Source organism: Trichechus manatus, unplaced genomic scaffold (genome assembly GCF_000243295.1).
Source record: "Trichechus manatus latirostris isolate Lorelei unplaced genomic scaffold, TriManLat1.0 scaffold00048, whole genome shotgun sequence".
In the NCBI taxonomy this organism is placed as follows: Eukaryota; Metazoa; Chordata; class Mammalia; order Sirenia; family Trichechidae; genus Trichechus; species Trichechus manatus.
In genome coordinates, this window is record NW_004443984.1 from 6,419,197 (window position 1) to 6,440,314 (window position 21,118).

The following is a 21,118-nucleotide window of genomic DNA, read 5'->3' on the forward strand; positions in this document are numbered from 1 at the left end:
TGCCAACAAATCTTCAACAATTCTCTCTGTATTTTCTGTTATCCCCGCCCCGTTCTGGTACTCCAGTCACTCGTAGGTTATTCCTTTTGATAGAGTTTCACATAATTATTAAGGTTACTTCATTTTTAAAAATGTTTTTATCTGATTTTTCCTCAAATAAGTTGGTGTCAAGTGCTTTGTCTTCAGTCTCACTAATTCTGACTTCTGTTGCCTCAGTTCTGCTCCTATGACTCTGTGGAGTTGTCTAATTCTGACATTTTATTGTTAATCTGGATTTCTGATTGCTTTCTCTCTATGGATTCTTGCAGCGTGTTAAATTTGTCATTATGCTCTTCTCTAATCTTTTAATTTCCTCTGTTGCGTGTTCTGCATTTTGATTAATTTCCTTAATTTTTTGAAGAGTTTTGTATATTAGTCTTTTGTATACTGCCTCCAGTAATTCCAAGAAATTTTCCTCCTCTGGAAAATTTCTTGATTATTTTGGGAGCTTGCTGAAGCCATCATGGATTGCCTCTTTATGTGATTTGATACTGACTGTTGTCTCCAAGCAAGCCATCAATAAGTTGTTATATTTATTTATGTTTGCTTACTGTGTCCTAGCTTCTTGTTTTATTTGGATATGCCCAAATAGGCTGCTTGTGTGATCTCGTTTGATTATTGGCACCTTTGAAGTTCCAATGTCCTGTCACCTGGTGGTTAGATCTGTTACTAGGTATGTGAATTCAGGAGTCCGCCCAGTCCTCCTGTATGGATTCAGGTCAGGTGCCCAGGTGGATAGCCACCAAGTGTGTAGTGAAGGCTCTCCCCTACAGTCCTAGAAAGGCATGGATGATTGGTATAGGCACAGGCATCTGGCTGCGGCAGGGGGACACACTCTGAGCAAGGCAGGGGCTTGATGGCCACCCCCAAGTGTACAGGAGGAAGGCGTGTCACTGTTTCCTAGAGTGCGTAGGTGGGTAGGTTTTGCAGCCGAACTATGAGCACCCTGTGCTGTTGGCTGTAGGGAATGGGGGGCACTTCTTATTCTTGGGCCTCTGTTATAGGTGGAATGGGTGGAGCCACCAGTCCTCGGGCCCTTGATGTGGGTAGGTGAAGACCATGCTTAATGGGCAGAGCAGAGTCAAATGTCACAAACCTGCCACTTGACAGTTGAAACAGTTGAAGTTAGACTTCTGGTATATACCCTGTTGTACTGCAGTAATGAGGGCCTACACTGTTGAAATGGGTCCGCACAAGTCTATGCAGGGGGAAAGTTAATCAAAGTCCATGGATCCCTTATGCCTGTGTCTAGGCAAAGGAGCTGTGCCTACACTGAGTTCCTGGCTTAGGGGAGCTGGCAGTTTATTTTTTTCTCCTGTTAATTCACTCTCTAAGGCAGGGAGAATGGCTCAGGGCGTGTGACAGATCCTACTTCCAGCCCAGGGGACTCGGCAATTGCTGAAGCCGTTCTAGGACCCAGTGCGGAGCAGGGAGTGGGGAGGTAAATACAAGAGAAAGGTTTTTCCCTAAGGGTGGTGATTTTGATCCGCACAGTAGGCCAGATGCAAATACTTACCTTTTAGCGATTCAGGGCTGCTGCTCATTCTGTGTGGCTGAGTAGGCTCTCAGCGGCTGGGTCTCCCTCTGTGCAGAATACGCCTCCCGAATGCTTGCCTGCCTCACTGCTCATCCCCGAGCTGATCAGGCCTGAAGGGCTCAGGCTGTCAGATCTCTCAGACTGAATCAGGTCTGGCACCTCCTCACTGCTTCTGAACCATCTCTCCCTCCCCCTGCCACTCAGTCCGGTTCCTCAACTTTGCCTTTGATGTTCAGGGCTCCCAGATTATCACATATAATCAAATCACTTGTTTTTTTCGGGTCTTTGTTGTAATAGGGTCCACCAGAAGCGTCTGACTACTCAGCTATCTTGGCCCTGCCTCCTCCAACGATTGATTTATGAGGTGCCCTTCAAAGTAACTTAGGACAAATATCTTCAACCTCTTGGCTTTTCACAACCACCAAGAGTTCTTAATTGCTTTCCTCATTCCAACAGGGAATTTTGGAGGAGAAAATGTCCATGAGTTAAATCTAACAGGTTTTCACGTCTTTAGAAGTTTATGTATTGTAATTGCTGCAATTTTTGTAATAACAGTTTACTCCAAAAGTTATTAGCAGCTTAAACATTTTCTCAGTTACTGTGGGTCAGTAATCCAGGAGTGGCTTAGCTGAGTGATTCTGGCTCAGGGCCTCTCATGAGGTTGCAGTCATCTGAAGTCTTGACTGGGCTTTAGAGGATTAGTTTTTAAGGTGACTCACTCACATGTCTGGCAGTTAGTGCTCACTACTGACAGGGAACCTCAGTTCCTAGCCAAGTGGACCTCATCATAGGTGTGCTTGAGTATCCTCATGACGTGGCAGCTAGTTTCCCCCAGAAGAATGATCCAAGAGAGAGCAAGCCTGAAGTCACACACTATCTTTTGCACAATATTCTGTTGATCACAGAGGACAATCCTATTTAGTGTGAGAGGAGAGGGACTTAACAAAGGCTAGAATTCCAGGAGGTAAGAAACTTTGGGGTCCGTATTGAAGACTGGCTCCCGCAACTTTGGATAAATTTGAAACTACTGACTTACTAAGCCAAGTTTATAATGCTACCTCCTTGACATGCAAAGATAAGAATGCCTGTGTAGGATTCCTGATACATATTTTAACATTTTACAGTGATGTCTTCAAAAGCATTTGACCTAAATATAAATAGTTTAGTATGCATATAGCATTTTTTAAGAATTAGGGTAGCAGATGTTTTTCTAAGTGGTATAGGCAGGTGAATACACGGAAGTGAATTCTAATAATTTTAAAGCATATTAAAGGTGTTCAATAAATATTTGCTCAACTGAAATGAAAGGAAGAGAGAATTCTCTTCCTCTTTTGTACTTACTCATAAGGTAAAGGACTAGAGATTTACTTGGGAGCAAGGAAGAAAGGAGTCTGCCATGACCATCAGGTTTCTAGTTAGATTATCTGGTAGGTGGTGGCCATTTGTTAGAACAAGGAATGCAGGAGCAGGCCTAGGCTTAAGAGGAGTAACTAAGGAATTTGGACACAGTAGTGTGATGTCTATCTGGAATTCTGGAAACTTGGATTGGAAATGTACATGTGATTTGAAGCTCAAGTGAGAGGACAAAGCTGTAGATAAACCTGGAGGGAAACAGGAGTACCACTAAACCCAGCTGGGAGGGGGGGTGCGGGTTTCAAGGAGGGGAATAGTCAACAGTGCCAAATACAGAGAGTGTAGGAAACATGATACATGTGTCTGCTGAAATTGGCAATAGGATGGACCTTCAGAAGAACTGTGGTGGCAAAAATTCCTGGCGGGTTGAAGAGTAAGTGGGAGGTGAGAGTAGTGTAGACTACATTTAATAGCTTGCCGAGAAAGAAAGGAGAGAGGAAACAAGGATAGCCAAGGGAGGGTTGTTTGTTTTTTTAATACAGATTGGGAGGCTGGTTGAAAATGGGAAGATTAAAGATGTAAGAGGGGATGATGACTGCTGAACCAAGGCCCCAGAGAAGATAGGAGTGTATGGGATGGAAAGCCCCAGTGAAGGGGTTGACCTTGGACAAGAAGAAAAGACATCCTCTGAGACTGGAGGTAAGTTACGTTTGCAGGTTGAGAAAGGGAGATTGGGAGTTTATTTGAAACATACTTGCTGTAAGTAATTGAATTTTCCGGCAATAACAGTTTCACTTTATCTTAAAAATCCACAAGAGAGGAATGCAGTATTGTGTTTTGGTATCTCAGGTGTCAGGAAGCCCCGTTCTAGTTCAGTGGACTGAAATTAATGTCTTCTCTGTTATCGAAGATGGACTATCTGTGAAGCCTTGAGCATGCCCTTTAACCTCACTAGTCCTCAGTATTCTTACGTCTAAAAACCGCAGTAGATGCTCTTTGAGCTGTTACTGTGTTTAACGTATCTAAATCACATTTCTCGGTGGCTGTGCTGCAGGCATTCCATTTTGGCTCACTACGTTTTTAAATTATTAATGTCAAGTATGCTCAAATGTACAGTATGCATTTTGTAAAATATACTGATTTCAGTGAACATGAATCTTGGCTCTGTTGACTCGCAGATTACTTAACCTGTCGAAGCCTCTGATGTTTCTTCTATAAAATGTGAAAAACTTAGTAGCTATGTTGTTTAATCTTCACAACAGTCCCTTTATGTACATAAAACATTTATTCATGATGTTAGAAGGACTACAAGAATTCAATAAATGGCACATCCAGAATCCTGTATTCAGTATCCTTGGGGCCAGATGTGTTTGGGAATTCATAATTTTTCAGATTTTAGAGAACTACTTTGGGCATAGGTACATATATTAGATGTTATCCCTCATCAGGATCAGGAGCAGCATCCCTAGTTGAACACATTTTTTTTTTTTTTTTTTTTTGCTGGAAACAATGATTGATTAAAACTACAAGTAACCTTAGTTCGAATTTTGCCTTCAAATGAATTTTGTACCAAACTTAAAATTCTTCTGGTTTTTAGAACTCCTGGGGATTTGGAATTACAGATAAGGATATTAACTTGTATTAAACAGCAAGTATTTACGAAGCCCTGCCATGTTGGCCAGAGCCCTGGTGGCTCAGTGGTTAAGAGCTCGGCTGCTAACCAAAAGGGAGTTCGAATGCACCAACTGCTCCTTGGAAACCCTATGGGACAGTTCTCCTCCATCCTATAGGGTTGCTATGAGTCAGAATCGACTCGATCGGAATGGGTTTTTGGTACTGCCTGGCCTGTTCTGTCTAGCACACTGCTCTGTGCTATTTGGACCATATCTAGAACCTCTCAGGAGGCACAGAGTGGAAGGAAGAGCGTGGGAGAACTGAATAGAAAATGGCAAAAGACTTGACTCTTGAATTAACATGTCATAAAAGAGGATATTCCAGTGACCACTAAACATGAAAAGCTGCTCAACCTCATTAGTAATCAGGGAAGTATATGAAAACCTCAATGAAATGCCACTCTGGTGGGTGGTGGTGATGAAGTCTGACAATGGCAGGTGTTGGAGAGAACTTGGAGCAATGGGCACTCATACACTGCTGATGGCAGGGTAAATTAGAGCAACAACTATAGAAGTTTACCTAGCAACTTCGAAGGTATATACACATACCCCATGACACAGTATTGCCAGTCCTTAAGGAGATACCCTAGAAAAACTCAAGCACGCATACTTGAGGATTCATATATAAGAAAGTTTACAGCAGCAACATTTGTAAATGTCAAAAACCGGATACAACCCAAACTCAAAAAGGTAAAATGGGTAAATTATCTTTTCACACAAAGTAACATATGTTACACCCAACAGCATGGATGAATCTTAACAATGTTGAGCAAAAAAAGCTGAACACAAAACTGTAAAGAAAAGCTAGGAAGTGATGACTACCCAATTCAGGGTAGTGGTTACCTCAAGATGGGCAGGGATGTATGATATGGAAGGGTCACACATGTTTCTTGTTGTGCATGGTAGTTTTCAAGAGTGTTTGTTTTATAATGATTCATTAATCTATGTTTCGTGCATTTTTCTGTATTATGTTTCATAGTCATATATTTAAATTATGGACTTCGGAGTTAGATCTGTGTATGAACTTATTAACTTTGTGGTCTTGAACAAAATAACATTCTTGCAGTATTGCAAGGGTTATTGAGATGACTTACCACAGTGCCTGATGATGCTAGTAGTAATAGCAATAGCAGCATCTTTTCACGTACTGGGCATTGTTTTAAAGTAAATAAATGATCTTATTTAATTCTTACAGAATCTCCATGAGATTGAAGTTAACTACTCTTCCATTTTATAGATAAATCAAGGCCCAGGAAGTTGTGTCAGAAAACAGGCCTATTCACTCAATGGCCAATTCACCAAATTTACTTCTTTAACTATAAAATTTTTAATAATTCACATTGAATGGTTTTAATAAATTTGCCCAATTATAGTAGGCCAGTTTTCGTTTTTGTCTTTAAAAGGAATATTCTGTTTGTTTCTGCCTTAATTCCCTGTTGTTACAGCTGCTGTTATACAGCAAGAGGGAGGTGAGGCAGAGAGAGTCCTCTCTGTTGGGAGAAGAAGGGAGGAGAGGCAAGCAAGACCTGGGCCTCTGATCCCAGAGATAGGAGTTACTGGAAGACGTAGATACTTAAAAGACCCCAAAAAACAATGCAATGAAGTAGACAGGGCAGATGATATCTAAGAAAAGCAGACTCAAAGGGCGTAAGTGATTTCCCAAAATCACACACTAAACCGACAGCAGAGAGAAAGAACCCAGACTTTTTCATTTAAGTTACTACTCCTCACATAGACATTGCCATTTCAATGAGAAGACTGTGAGAATGGAGAATTTTCAAGAGCCTAAGGATTGATTAAAGATGATGTTTCCTATGAAATCATCAGATGACTACAGTCACCTTAAATACATGAAGGTGCTGAATGGACAGCATTTTGGTCTCTGGGCCTTTTGATAGTCTGAGAATTTTATGTTCAAAGGTAATACTAGATACAAAGGAGATATAAAGAAGTACAAGTAAGGCGACCAGTTATTCTGGCTCCAAGTCCTGCCCTTTTTCTAGTATACCAGAGGTTCCTTGTATATATTGAGTGACTAGGAAAGGTGAAAAAAATATAGAGGACTGGTACACAATCTTCCCCAAAGAGTTGAAGGAAAAGAGTTGATAGGAAAGACGTTAAGTTAGACTATACCCTATTCTAACCACCAGGTGACACTATTTTCACAAGTGAAAGGCTTTGCTTTCCAGAGTAGAGCTATGTCCACAGATGTGTACAGTGTGTTTTTTAAAGCTCAATAGCTCACAGAAAAATTTAATGTTCAAATTTCAAAGATTTTAAAAAAAGGTTTTACCTTGAAGCTCACTGTTTTGAACTGTGTTTGTGATGGAATGATCATCAAGTCTGAAGAAGTCTTCTAACTATATATTCCACTAGCCCTAGATCTTGATTGATAGGTTAACAGCATTCAAAAGTTGTCAGCTTTTACTTCATATTTAGGATATTGGACTTTCTGGCTAAAATATAATTTTTTATTTGCTTAATTCAACCTTGCCCTTTATTAAAAAAAAAAAAAAAAACACCCCACTGCCATCGAATCAATTCCTACTCATAGCAACCCTATAAGATAGAGTAGAACTGCCCAATAGAGTTTCCAAGGAGCAGCTGGTGGATTTGAACTGCCGACCTTTTGGTTAGCAGCCAAGCTTAACCACTGCACCATCCCCCTTTATAGATACTAATTTTATCTTACATAAATATATTTCAGTAATCTCATACGCAAATCAAAATATTCTGCTTTAAGCAGCTCTCAAGGACAGAGGTAAGAAAGAGAAAGTTTAGGGAGGACACTGAAGGCAGACTATTCTGTTTCTCTCTCCCTTTCTCCTCATTGTATCTTTTCTTTCTTTCCCTGTCACCTTTTATCTCACACTTTCTTTTTGCTCTTCCCCATTGTCATGTGATATATCTTTAAGTTTAATCCATTTTATTATGGAAATTTCAAACTTAAGGAAAAGTTGGAAGAATTTAGAGGAATACCCATATACCAACTGCCTAGATTCTACAATTAATATTTTAGTATACTTGGTTTATTACATGTCTATCCATCTTTCCATCAATCAATTCATTCTATTTCTGTTATCCATTTCAAAGTAAGTTGCAGACATCAGTACACAACCTCTCAAATAATCCAGCATGTGATAACACCTTTAAATTTGTCTGCCAACGTAAATCTTCTGGGTTTGCAATAACTTTTCTGTGAAAGACATTATGTGCTTTTAGTGAAGTTTAGTGGGACTTTATTCCACTTGATGAACTTAAGAGTCATTTCTTATCTTGGTCTTGCCAAGCATCATAACACTTCTTGCAATACGAAGACTCTTTCTTAACAGGCTTCTCCTTGGGGCCCATCTAGGCTGGTCAAGGATTACTCAGTCAATCATTGGTGACCAAGGTTTATTCATTGTTTTGGACTGGAAAAAGTCCTCAATGATCACCCCACACTCCACACTCCATAGCATGGCCTCTTCCATCTGCTGCAAGTTTTCTAGGAGAAGCTCTTGTTCCTTCCCACGTGGATTAGGGAACAATGTCAGTTTCCAGAGCAGAGTGTGTTGCTATGGGAACCTAAAGTTATTTGGAGTTGCAAAATGATACAGAGTAATCGGTGACACAACCTGAAACACTCCATAATTGTCCCTGGAGAATAATAAGATGAAGTGTTTTATTCTTAGATGGGGATACTTCTGTGCTTTTGTCCTCTGGGGAGCTTCTGGGAGACAGTGACAAGCTGCTGAGTGAGAGAGGTGGGGGTTGGGAGAAGGTAGCTTCTGATACCTAAGATATACTAGTGGCTAAGTTACTCCTGTGTCCTTTAGGCAAGTCATTCATTCTTTCTGAGCCACAATTTCCTCTTCCGGAAAATAGGGCGTCAGTCTAGAGCTGACAGGGACCTTGGAGATAATCTGAAGTTATCTGATTCTCTGAAACAGATGAAGCCCACCCATTTTGTTGGGGAAAACCCTATAAAAGAAACCAACAGTGAAGGGGAAAGTCTATACACAGAGTGCTGGACTTTCCTGCCTTTTTCATATAACTCATACTTGCCCACGTTATATTTTTCCCCAACATTATATTTTGACAGTCATTAACATTTTAATCTGTATGCAGTCCTCAGGATAGCCTGTGACTAATGTCACTACAGTATAGTAGAATTAGAAAGAAAAAAAAAAGTGATTCTTGTGCTTGAAAAGATGATAATGCATTTTTAAAAGATTTTTGTTTCACTATGATGTCCCTGGAGAAGGACACCATGCTTGGTAAAGTAGAGGGTCAGTGAAAAAGAGGAAGACCCTCTACGAGATGGATTGACACAGTGGCTCCAACAATGGGCTGAAACATAGTAACGATTGTGAGGATGGCACAGGATTGGGCAGTGTTTCGTTCTGTTGTACGAAAGGTCTCTATGAGTCGGAACCAACTCAACAGCACCTAACAACAACAAATAACAACGTGGTGAAAACAAAAACATTTATGCACTTAAAGGAGGAGTAGGAGATGAAATCAGAAAGGTTAACAAGGATCAGGTCCTGTAGGACTTTAAAAGCTACTGCAAAGATTTTTGAGAGAAATGGGAAGCCAGTGAAAAATTTTGAGCAGAAATAAGTCTGTCTCACTCCACTCCAGCCACAGTGGCTTTCTTGCTGCTCCTTGAAAGTCTGGACAGCTTTTTCCTCAGGGCCTTTACAGTGGCTGTTGCCTCTGCCTGAATCACTCTTTCCCCAGATATCTGTAAAGCTTACTCCCTCATCTCCTTCAAGTCTTTGCTCAAATGCCTTTACAATAAAGTCCATTCCTGGCTATCTTATTTAAAATTGCAGGCTCGCCAGATTTTAACCAGCACTTACCACCTTTTAACCGAGATATGTATTTATTAATTATGTCTATTGTTACTGCCCAGTCCTGTGCCATCCTCACAGTAGTTGCTATGCTTGAGCCCATTGTTGCAGCCACTGTGTCAGTCTATCTTGTTGAGGGTCTTCCTCTCTTTCACTGACCCTCTACTTTACCAAGCACGATGTCCTCCTCCTCTAGGGACTGGTCCCTCCTGATAACATGTCCAAAGTGTGTGAGACAAAGTCTCTCCATCCTCACCTCCAAGGAGCATTCTGGCTGTACTTCTTCCAAGACAGATTTATTCATTCTTCTGGCGGTCCTTGGTATATTCAAGATTCTTTGCCAACACCATAATTCAAAGGCATCAATTCTTCGGTCTTCCTTATTCATTATCCAGTTTTCGAATGCATACGAGGTGATTGAAAATACTATGGCTTGGGTCAGGCAGACCTTAGTCCTCAAAGTAACATCCTTGCTTTTTAACACTTTAAAGAGGTCTTTTGCAGCAGATTTGCCCAATGCAATATGTCATTTGATTTCTTGACTGCTGTTTCCATGGGCATTGATTGTGGATCCAAGTAAAATGAAATCCTTAACAACTTCAGTATTTTCTCCATTTATCATGATGTTGCTTATTGGTCCAGTTGTCAGGATTTTTGTTTTCTTTATGTTGAGGTGAAATCCATACTGAACGCTATAGTTTTTGGTCTTCTTCAGTAAGAACTTCAAGTCCTCTTAGCTTTCAACAAGCTAGGTTGGGTCGTCTGCATATTGCAGATTGTTACTCAATCTCCCTCCAATCCTGATGCTAGGTTCTTCTTCATATAGTCCACCTTCTTGGATTATTTGCTTAGCATACAGATTGAATAAGTATGGTGAAAGGATACAACCCTGACGCAGACACCTTTCCTGATTTTAAACCATGCAGTATGCCGTTGTTCTGTTCAAATGACTGCCTCTTGTTCTATCTACAGGTTCCTCATGAGCACAATTAAGTGTTCTGGAATTCTCATTCTTTACAATGTTATCCATAATTTGTTATGATCCACACAATTGAATGCCTTTGCATAGTCAATAAAACACAAGTAAACATCTTTCTGGTATTCTCTGCTTTCAGCCAAGATCCGTCTGACATCAGCAATGATATCCCTTGTTCCATGTCCTCTTCTTGAATTTCTGGTAGTTCCCTGTCGATTTACCGCTGCAACTGCTTTTGTGTTATCTTCAGCAAAATTTTACTTGAATGTGATATTGATATTGTTTGATAGTTTCTGCATTCTGTTAGATCACCTTTCTCTGGAATGGGCACAGATATAGATCTCTTCCAGTTGGTTGGCCAGGTAGCTGTCTTCCAAATTTCTTGGCATAAACAAGTGAGCACCTTCAGAGCTGTATCCATTTGTTGAAACATCTCTACTAGCATTCCATCAATTGCTGGAGCCTTGTTTTTTGCCAATGCCTTCAGTGCAGCTTGGACTTCTTCCTTCAATACCATTGGTTCTTGATTATATGTTACCTCCTGAAATGGTTGAATGTCGACCAATTCTTTTTGGTACAGTGACTCCATGTATTCCTGCCATCTTCTTTTGATGCTTCCTGCATTGTTCAATATTTTGCCCATGGAATCCTTGATTATTGCGACTTGGGGCTTGAATTTTTTCTTCAGTTCTTTCAGTTAGTTTGAGAGATGTCAAGTGTGTTCTTCCCTTTTGGTTTTGTAACCCCACGCCTTTGCACATTTCATTATAATACTTTACTTTGTCTTCTTGAGCCACCCTTTGAAATCTTCTGTTCACCTCTTTTACTTCATCATTTCTTCTGTTCATTTTAGCTGCTCTACGTTCAAGAACAAGTTTGAGAGTTTCTTCTGACATCCATTTTGGTCTTTTCTTTCTTTCCTGTGTTTTTAATGACCTTTTGCTTTCTTCATGTGTGATGTCCTTGATGTCATTACACAACTCACCTGGTCTGTGGTGATTAACGTTCAGTGTGTCAAATCTGTTCCTGAGATGGTCTCTAAGTTTAGATGGGGTATGCTCAAGGTTGTATTTTGACTCTTGTGGACTTGTTTTAATTTTCTTCAGCTTCAATTTGAACCTGCTTATGAGCAATTGGGAGCCCTGGTGGCACAGTGATTAAGAGTTTAGGCTGCTAACCAAAGGTTGACAGTTTAAATCCACCAACCGCTCCTTGGAAACCCTGTGGGGCAGTTCTACTCTGTCCTGTAGGGTCGCTATGAGTTGGAATCAACTCTGTGGCAACACGTTTTTTTTGGTGGGGGTTATGAACAAATTGATGATCTGTTCCACAGTCGACATCTGGCCTTGTCCTGACTGATGATATTGAACTTCTCCATCATCTCTTTCCACAGATGTAGTTGATTTTATTCCTGTGTATTCCATCCAGTGAGGTCCACATGTGTAGTCACTGTTTATGTTGTTGGAAAAAAGGTATTTGCAAAGAAGAAGTCGTTGGTCTTGCAAAATTCTATCAAGTGATCTCTGGTGTTGTTTCTGTAACCAAGACCATATTTTCCAACTACTGACCCTTCTTCGTTTTCAACTTTCGCTTTTCAATCACCAATAATTATCAATACATCTTGATTGTGTGTTTGATCAATTTTAAATTGGCAAAAAAATCTTCAATTTCTTCATCTTTGGCATTAGTGGTTGGTGCAAAAATTTGAATAATAATCGTATTAACTGGTCTTCCTTGTAGGCATATGGGTAATATCCTATCACTGACAGTGTTGTACTTCAGGATAGATCTTGAAATGTTCTTTTCAACAGTGACTACAATGCCATTCCTCTTCAGTTTGTCATTCCTGGCATAGTAGACAATATGATGGTACAATTCCAAATGGCCAGTACCAGTCCATTTCAGCTCACTGATGCTTAGGCTATCGATATTTATGCATTCCATTTCACAGTACAGTTATCAAAATCAGGAAATTGAAAATTAATACAATACTATTATCTAATCCACAATCTATTTTCAAATGTCATCAACTGTTCCAATAATGTCATTTATAGCTATTTTCCCCAAATTTTCACCTACTGGTTTTAACATCATTCCTTCTATACTTACTAGTTTTCAATCTGTCAAAGTGTAAAAATAACAAGAATTCTGTAAGGAGAGAAATGATAGAGTTTTATTGTGAATTTGTTACAGTGGAAGCTGGGCAAACAGTAAAATACTGTGAGGTCTGAAAGGGGATAGAGATTTTTATAGGGAGGGCTGGGGGTTACATATGAATCATAAGTAAACCTTTTATAACATCGGTTACACAGATTTTCAGTGGGGGGGGGGAGCTGTAAGCAATTTCCTGAGAACAATTTTATACAAACATTTTTTGGATGTTCTCATCATTTTCTTTCCTGAACATTCTTATGACTTGCTTAACCAGAAACTATAACTTTGTCTACAAGCATTCTTCCTGAAAACAGAACATTTTTATCATAGTCTTAAGTAAACATAACCACATACTTGCTTATTCAAGGGCAGGGTGTGGAAGGTTATGCACATTTTGAAAGCAGAACAAAGAAGAGTTTGATTTAGACCTGTATCAATCATTTAGTCATGCCAGGCACCTCAGTTTTAAGGTGCCCTTACACAAATCTACTGTAAGGGGGAGCTTTTCCTTCTCCCATATTTATTTATGTTAGTATGGACTCATTGATTCTTATTTTATTCTATGGTTTGTAATCCATTACTCTCATTAATTATTTTGATGTGCAAATTGTCCCAGATTTTGAACCATATAGTCACCAACTAAGGTTTTTAAAGGGGAAATGGGTCCAAACCAAAAACATAGAATTTAGGCTACTGGAAGGTAGAAATAGATAATAAAGATCACTTTGAGCAGTTTTCATTAACAAAAACACCCTTATACACCTACGCCTCACTTATCGACCATCTTGTTATTTCACATTTATGACAATAGCAAAAAATCTACTATCCAACTATTTTGCGCAGTAACGACTTATGTCTGGCAGTAATAATGCTGAGATGTGAAGTGAGAGTAACGCTGGCTGTGATGGTTAAGCTTATGTGTCAACTTGGCTGGGCTATAATTCTCAGTGGTTTGGCAGTTATGTAATGATGTAATTTGGTAGTTATGTATTGATGTGGTCATCCTCCATTTTGTGATATGATGTGGTCATCCTCCATTTTCACATAATGCTGATTTTTGCATAATGACCTGATCTTTGGAAACTAACCATGTTTATTTAAGTGAGGAGTGGGTGTACACTGAATGTATTAAAATAGCAAGAAAAATGGCACTGCCATTCAGCAGTGATCAGAGGAGTTTCTCTCAGTCTAGAGAGTGAAGATGGGTGTATCTTTATTAAAAGAAAAGAAAATGCTGCCTAAGCTACTGAGTTGTTTCTGCCCTGGAGCTGGGGGTGGGGGTGGGGGCAGTGGATGGTGGTAGTGGGAGGAGAGAGGGCTAATCATAAAATTAATTTATCAGTGCTAGAAAGAATCTTAAAACTCATCTGACTCAGTTGTTCTTTATTTTTTTCAATTCTAACTCATTTTGATCCCATGTGTATCAGAGTAGAACTCTGTCCCATAGGGTTTTCTTTTATAATTGATTTTTGTTGTTGAGAATATACACAGCAGAACATACACCAATTCAACAATTTCTACATGTACAATTCAGTGACATCGATACACTGATTACATTCTTTGATTTGTACAACCATTCTTATCCTCCTTTTTCTAATTATTCCTCCCCCATTAACATAAACTCACTGCCTGCTAAGTTTCCTATCTAATCTTTTGAGTTGCTGTTGTAAGTTTGATCCCATATAGATCTTAAAAGAGCACAATGCTCAAGGCAGTAATTCTTTACTAGTTAAACTAAACTATTCTTTGGTTTTAAGAAGACTTCAAAAAACCAAACCGATTCCATCAAGTCGATTCCGACTCATAACAATCATGTAGGATGCACTAGAATTGCCCATAGGGTTTCCAAGGAGCAGCTGGTAGATTCAAACTGCCAACCTTTTGGTTAGCAGCTGATCTTTTAACCACTGTGCCATCAGGGCTTCAAGAAGACTTCAGGGGATATTTTTGGTTTAAGGTTTAAAAAATATCCAGGGCAACAGTTTCAGGGATTCATCCAGCTTCTATAGCTCCAGAAAATCTGAATTTCTTTGGAATTCCAAATTCTGTTTTGCATTTTCCCCCTTTTGATCAGGATTCTTTAGAGTCTTTGATCAAAATTGGCTCATTTGTTCTTAATCTCTTTGAAGACATAGTCTTCTTTGAGGATCTGATGAAAACTATAACCATTTCTTTGAAAAATGCAAATTTTTATTTTAACTATCATTAGGTACAAATTCTGGGAGGTTCAGTAATTTATTCATGGATCCTAAACCCATTGCTGTTGAGTGGATTCTGACTCATAGTCACCCTATAGGTCCCGTGAAAAATAACTGCACTAGTTACTTCAAACTGTTTACACTTTAAAAATAGACTCTTAGGTACAAGCTTATGATGTCATCACTTAGACAACTTTTAGACTATACCAATGGGCCAATTAAGATTTCCAGAACTCTTTTTAGATGAGAAGTATAGGGTTTCATGAGATTGCTAACCCAAGATCCAGGGGAGCAAGAATTAATTGATTAGGACTGAATGAACTGATGATTGCAGTCATTTGTTTGAAAAATTGTTGATGTTATTCTCATGTTCTATATTCTGGATATATAAAGAAGCTCCATCTCTTTCTTCTTAAGCTATGTGTAACCCATAACAATTCAGTAGACTTTGCTTTTGTAAGCTGAAATGAAACTTTAAAAAATGTTGTCTTATTCTCATTAAACCTACCCTTCCTCATCCTCCCATCAAAACTATTATTTAGTCTCCTTTTTATGGCAGAATAGTTATTTGCATGCGTTCATTAAGAATGTGTACTTTTTTTTTTTTTTTAACCAGAATAAAAAAAGGCAACCAGGCCTTGCCTGGTATCATGGATTGAATTGTGTCCCCCCAAAATATCTGTCAACTTGGCTAGGTCATGATTCCCAGTATCGTATGATTGTTTACCATTTTGTCATCTGATGTTATTTCCCTATGTGTTATAAATCCTATCACTATGATGTTAATGAGATGGATTAGTGACAGTTATATTGACGAGATCTACAAGATTAGATAGTGTCTTAAGCCATCTCTTTTGAGATATGAAAGACAGAAGCCAGCAAAGAGACCTGGGGACCTCATACCACCAAGAAAGCAGTGCCAGGAGCAGAGCGTGTCCTTTGGACCTGAGGTTCCTGCACTGAGATACTCCCAGACCAAGGGAAGATTGATGTCAAGGACCTTCCTCCAGAGCCGACAGAGAAAAAGTGTTCCCCTGAAGCTGATGCCCTAAATTTGGACATGTAGCCTACTAGACTGTGAGAGAATAAATGTCTCTTTGTTAAAGCCATCCACTTGTGATATTTCTGTTATAGCAGCACTAGATGAGTAAGACACCTGGGTCGTCATTTGAGAATGATGCTCATTTACTCAGGTATGACCAGACACTTTTAAGGAACTAAATTTGACTTTTATAGAGCCAGTGTTTTCAAAGTTCTCCCAGGAAAATGGACCTGATATGCATTTAACAGTGTTCCCAGCCTTATAGGTGAATAAGGAAGGTCACTTCTTGGCAGGCCCAAGAATCTTAGATATTTGGGGACTTTAGGAAGAGAGAAATTTACCCAAATTTATAGGTATGGCAGGTGAAATTTGGTAGAAAGAGTTTCTTGAGTTTGGCTTCCTAGCTGCAGGATAGGAAATAATAGAGGCTTTTAAAAGTACAATTTGAGATTCCTTTTGAAAGCTTCCAACAAATTTTAGGAAAGTGTATGTGGTAAGTTAACACTTACGGTGCATGTGTGTATCTAATAAGGTCAAACCTAATGAGACCAGCTTTATTTTGTGATCAAGAATAATCTTTTTTTAAATAATTTTTTTTTTTTAATCAAAGCAGGGTATCTTAGTTTTCTATTGGCTGCTATAACAAATTACCACAAACTTGGTGGCTTGCATTTTGTGATAAATTTATTATCGTACAGTTCTGGAGGTCAGAAGTCTGAGATGGATCTCACTGGGCTAAAATCAAGGTGTCGGCAGGGCTATGTTCTTCTGGAGGCTCTAGGGGAGAAGCCGTTTCCTTGCCTTGTTCATCTTCTAGAGGTGGCCTGAATTCCTCGGCTCATGGCCCCCTTCCATCTCCAAACTCAGCAATGGTTGGTCAAGTCTTTTTCATGATGCCATCTCTCTGATTCTGACTCTTCTGCCTCTCTTCCCCATTTAAGGACCTGTAACACATTTGGTCGCCATGAGTTGGAATTGACTCAGTGGCAACAGTTTTGGTGGGTTTTTTTTGTGTGTGTGATTACATCGGACCCATCCAGATAATCCAGGATAATCTCCCCATCTCAAAATCAACTGATTAACAACCTTAATTCTCCCTTGCCATGTAACTGAACATATTCATGGATTCTGGGGATTACGATATAGGCATCTTTTTTTAAAATTGTTGTGCTTTAAGTGAAAGTTCACGATTCAAGTTAGTCTCTCATACAAAAATTTATACATACATTGTTTTGTGACCCTAGTTGCTCTCCCTATATTGTGACAGCACACTCTTCCTTTCCACCCTGGATTTCCCGTGTCCATCTAACCAGCTCCTGACCCTCTCTGCCTTCTCATCTCACCTCTGGACAGGAACTGCCCATTTAGTCTCATGTATCTACTTGAGCTAAGAAGCACACTCTTAGCTCGAGTATTTTATGTCCCATAGTCCAGTCTAATCTTTGTCTGAGGAGTTGGCCTGGGGAATGGTTTTAGTTTTGGGCTAACAGAGAGTCCAGGGGCCATGTCTTCTGGGGTCCCTCCAGTCTCTATCAAACCATTAAGTCTGGTCTTTTTACTAGAATTTGAGTTCTGCACCCTACTTTTCTCCTGCTCCATCAGGGACTCTCTGCTGTGTTCCCTGTCAGGGTGGTCATTGTGGTAGACGGGCACCATCTAGTTCTTCTGGTCTCAGGCTGATGAAGCCTCTGGTTTATGTGGCTCTTTCTGTCTCTTGGGCTAAGGTTATGTGCGTCTTAACCCCCATTAGAATGTGGTCATTATTCTGCTACCACAGGGGGAAACTATAGGGGAAAATTTGTGCTTCAGTGGAAAACTATGCATTGCCTAGAGCAGAAATAGACAAATTACTGCCTGCAACTGTTTCTTCTCATTTTGAGTCCCATCATATCAGCAAATGGAGGTCCTGAAAGCTTTACTCCATGCTTATAATTAAGGTTCACTCTACTTTGAGGAGGCAGCTCTTCCCCAGTCGTATCTTGAGTGACTTGCAACCAGAGAGGCTTATCTTCTGGCACGATACCAGACAGTGTTCTGCTGCTATTCATAAGATTTTCACTGGCCAATTTTTTTTAAGTAGTAGATAGCCAGGCCTTTCTTCCTAGTCTGTCTTAGTCTAGAAGCACTGTTTGAAACCCGTCCACCATGGGTGACACTGCTGTTTAAAATACCAGTAGCATAGCTTTCAGCATCACAGCAACTCGCTAGCCACCACAGTATGACAAACTGACAGTATGACAAACTATTTCAGAAGGTAGCATATGATCGAGAACCAATGGTACTGAAGGAAGAAGTCCGAACTGCACTAAAGGCATTGGTGAAAAACAAGGCTCCAGGAATTGATGGAATACCAACTGAGATGTTTTAACAAACAGATGCAAAGCTGGAAGCACTCATTTGACTATGCCGAGAAATTTGGGAGACAGCTACCTGGCTAACCAACTGGAAGAGATCCACATTGGTGCCCGTTCCAGAGAAAGGTGATCCAACAGAATGTGGAAACTTGAACAATATCAATATCACAGGCAAGTAAAATTTTGCTGAAGATAACGCAAAAGCAGTTGCAGCAGTACATTGACAGGGAACTGCCAGAAATTCAAGAAGAGGACATGGAACAAGGGATATCATTGCTGATGTCAGACGGATCTTGGCTGAAAGCAGAGAATACCAGAAAGATGTTTACTTGTGTTTTATTAACTTTGCAAAGGCATTTGACTGTGTGGATCCTAACAAATTATGGATAACATTGCAAAGAATGGGAATTCCAGAACACTTAACTGTGGTCATGAGGAAACTGTACGTAGACCTAGAGGCAGCCATTCCAAACTGAGCAAGGGGATACTTCGTGGTTTAAAATCAGAAAAGGTGTATGTCAGGATTGTATCCTTTCACCATACTTATTCATTCTGTATACTGAGCAAATAATCTGAGAAGCTGGACAATATGAAGAACGTGGCATCAGAATTAAAGGAAGACTCATTAACAACTTTGATATGCAGATGACACAACCTTGCTTGCTGAAAGTAAAGAGGACTTGAAGCACTTACTGATGAAAATCAAAGACTACAGTCTTCAGCATGGATTACATCTCAACATAAAGAAAACAAAAATCCTCACAACTGGAACAGTAAGCAACATCATGATAAACGGAGAAAATATTGAAGTTATCAAGGATTTCATTTTACTTGGATCTGCAATCAATGCCCATGGAAGCAGCAGTCAAGAAATCAAATGACATATTACATTGGATAAATCTGCTACAAAAGACCTCTTTAAAGTGTTAAAAAGCAAAGATGTCACTTTGAGGACTAAGGTGTGCCTGACCCAAGCCATGGTATTTTCAATCGCCTCATATGCATGTAAAAGCTGAACAACGAACAAGGAAGATGGAAGATGAATTGATGCCTTTGAATTATGGTGTTGGTGAAGAATATTGAATATACCATGGACTGCCAGAAGAAGGAACAAATCTGTCTTGGAAGAAGTACAGCCAGAATGCTCCTTAGAAGTGAGGATGGCGAGACTTCATCTCACGTACTTTGGGCATGTTATCAGAGGGACCAGTCCCTGGAGAAGGACATCATGCTTAGTAAAGTAGAGGGTCAGCAAAAAAGAGGAAGACCTTTAACAAGATGGACTGACACAGTGGCTGCAACAATGGGCTCAAACGTAGCAAGGATTGTGAGGTTGGTGCAGGACCAGGGAGTGTTTCATTCTGTAGGTAGGGTAGGATTGATATGAGTCAGAACCGACTCTACTGCTCCTAACAACAACATTGCCTGCAGGTGAAATCCAGCCAGCCACCTGCGTCATGTAAATTGTAACCTGTAAAGGTTCCATTGACTTTCCTTTCTGACTGTGGAAGAAGCCAGTTGTGCCACCGTTTGCACATTCATTTCAGTATTCTTGATTTATAAATGTGTCTTTTCTTTGGATTCTCCTTTAAACTGGTTGTAACATCTTACTGGTTCCCTCATTAATAATGAGGTAAATAAAATCTTTAACGTGTGTTCATTTTATTACAACTGAGTGAAAATCATGCTTTTAGCTTTTTTAAAAATAATTTTATTGTGGTAAAATACATATGACAAAAATTTGCCATTTTAACCATTTTTAAGTGTACAATTCAGAAAATTTAATTATATTTACCATGTACAACTATCACCACTGTCCATTTCCAAAAGTTTTTCATCACTCCAAACAGAAAATACCCGTTAAGCAATAACTCCCGATTCTCACCGCCTCCCAACTTCTGGTACCACTAATAAATTTATGTCTATATGCATTTGCCTCATCTAGATATTTTATATAAGTGGGATTATATAATATTTGTTCTTTTGTGTATGACTTATTTCACTTAGTATAATATTTTCAAGTTTCATTCATGTTGGAGTGTGTATCAGAACTTCATTTTTCTTTATGGTTGAATAATATTCCATTGTGTGTATATACCACATTTTGTTTATCCATTCATTTGTTGCTGGACATTTGAGTTGTTTCCACCTTTTGGCTGTTGTGAACAATGCTATAGAGAACACAGTTTTTTTTTTTTCAAGTGATTTTGTAACATGAGCTACACAGAGAGGGATGCCTGGAATCTACTTAGGCCCAGAAGTTACCCTGAAGTTACCAAAGCTTTCAGAGATACCACAGAAATCATTCTGCCATGGGTCCTATTTTAATGGTAATGTAGCCAGCACCAGGGACCCAAGTGCCTGCATAAGGGAGTTGTACAGAGAAACATCTACAGACTGAAACCTGTCCAGAGGCGAGTACCAATAGTGTGGGGACCTGAGTGCACAAGAGATGACACAATATAGGAGTCATTCTGTGGTGGCAAAGTACATGAGCTTTGGAATCAGTCTAGTTCCTGCCACAGTTGTGCCATAAAATAATCTTGAGCAAATGACATATCTTGTCTGAGTGCCCTTCTGTAAAATGGGTATAATACAGATTTCTTCTACAGTTTTTCAGAGGATTATATAAAAGAAATCTTGCTTGGTACAAAGCTTCCCACATGGTAAGCCTTCATTCAATATTCACTGTTATTATTACCAGTGGGGGAACTGCAAGCAGCTAAGATTGACATAGCACATGAATACTATCTTCAAATTACAATAATCATTGCTAACATTTATTGAGTCCTTCCTGTGAGACAGGCACTCGTTTCGGCCTCACAGTATCCCTAGGGAGCAGACATTATTACTAGAGAACATAATTTACTAATGAAGCCCTACCACGGGGAAAAGAGCACTGACTTGCTCTGCCTGCCCCAGTAGTCCAAATTAACGCCAGTGGGTGGAAGTTG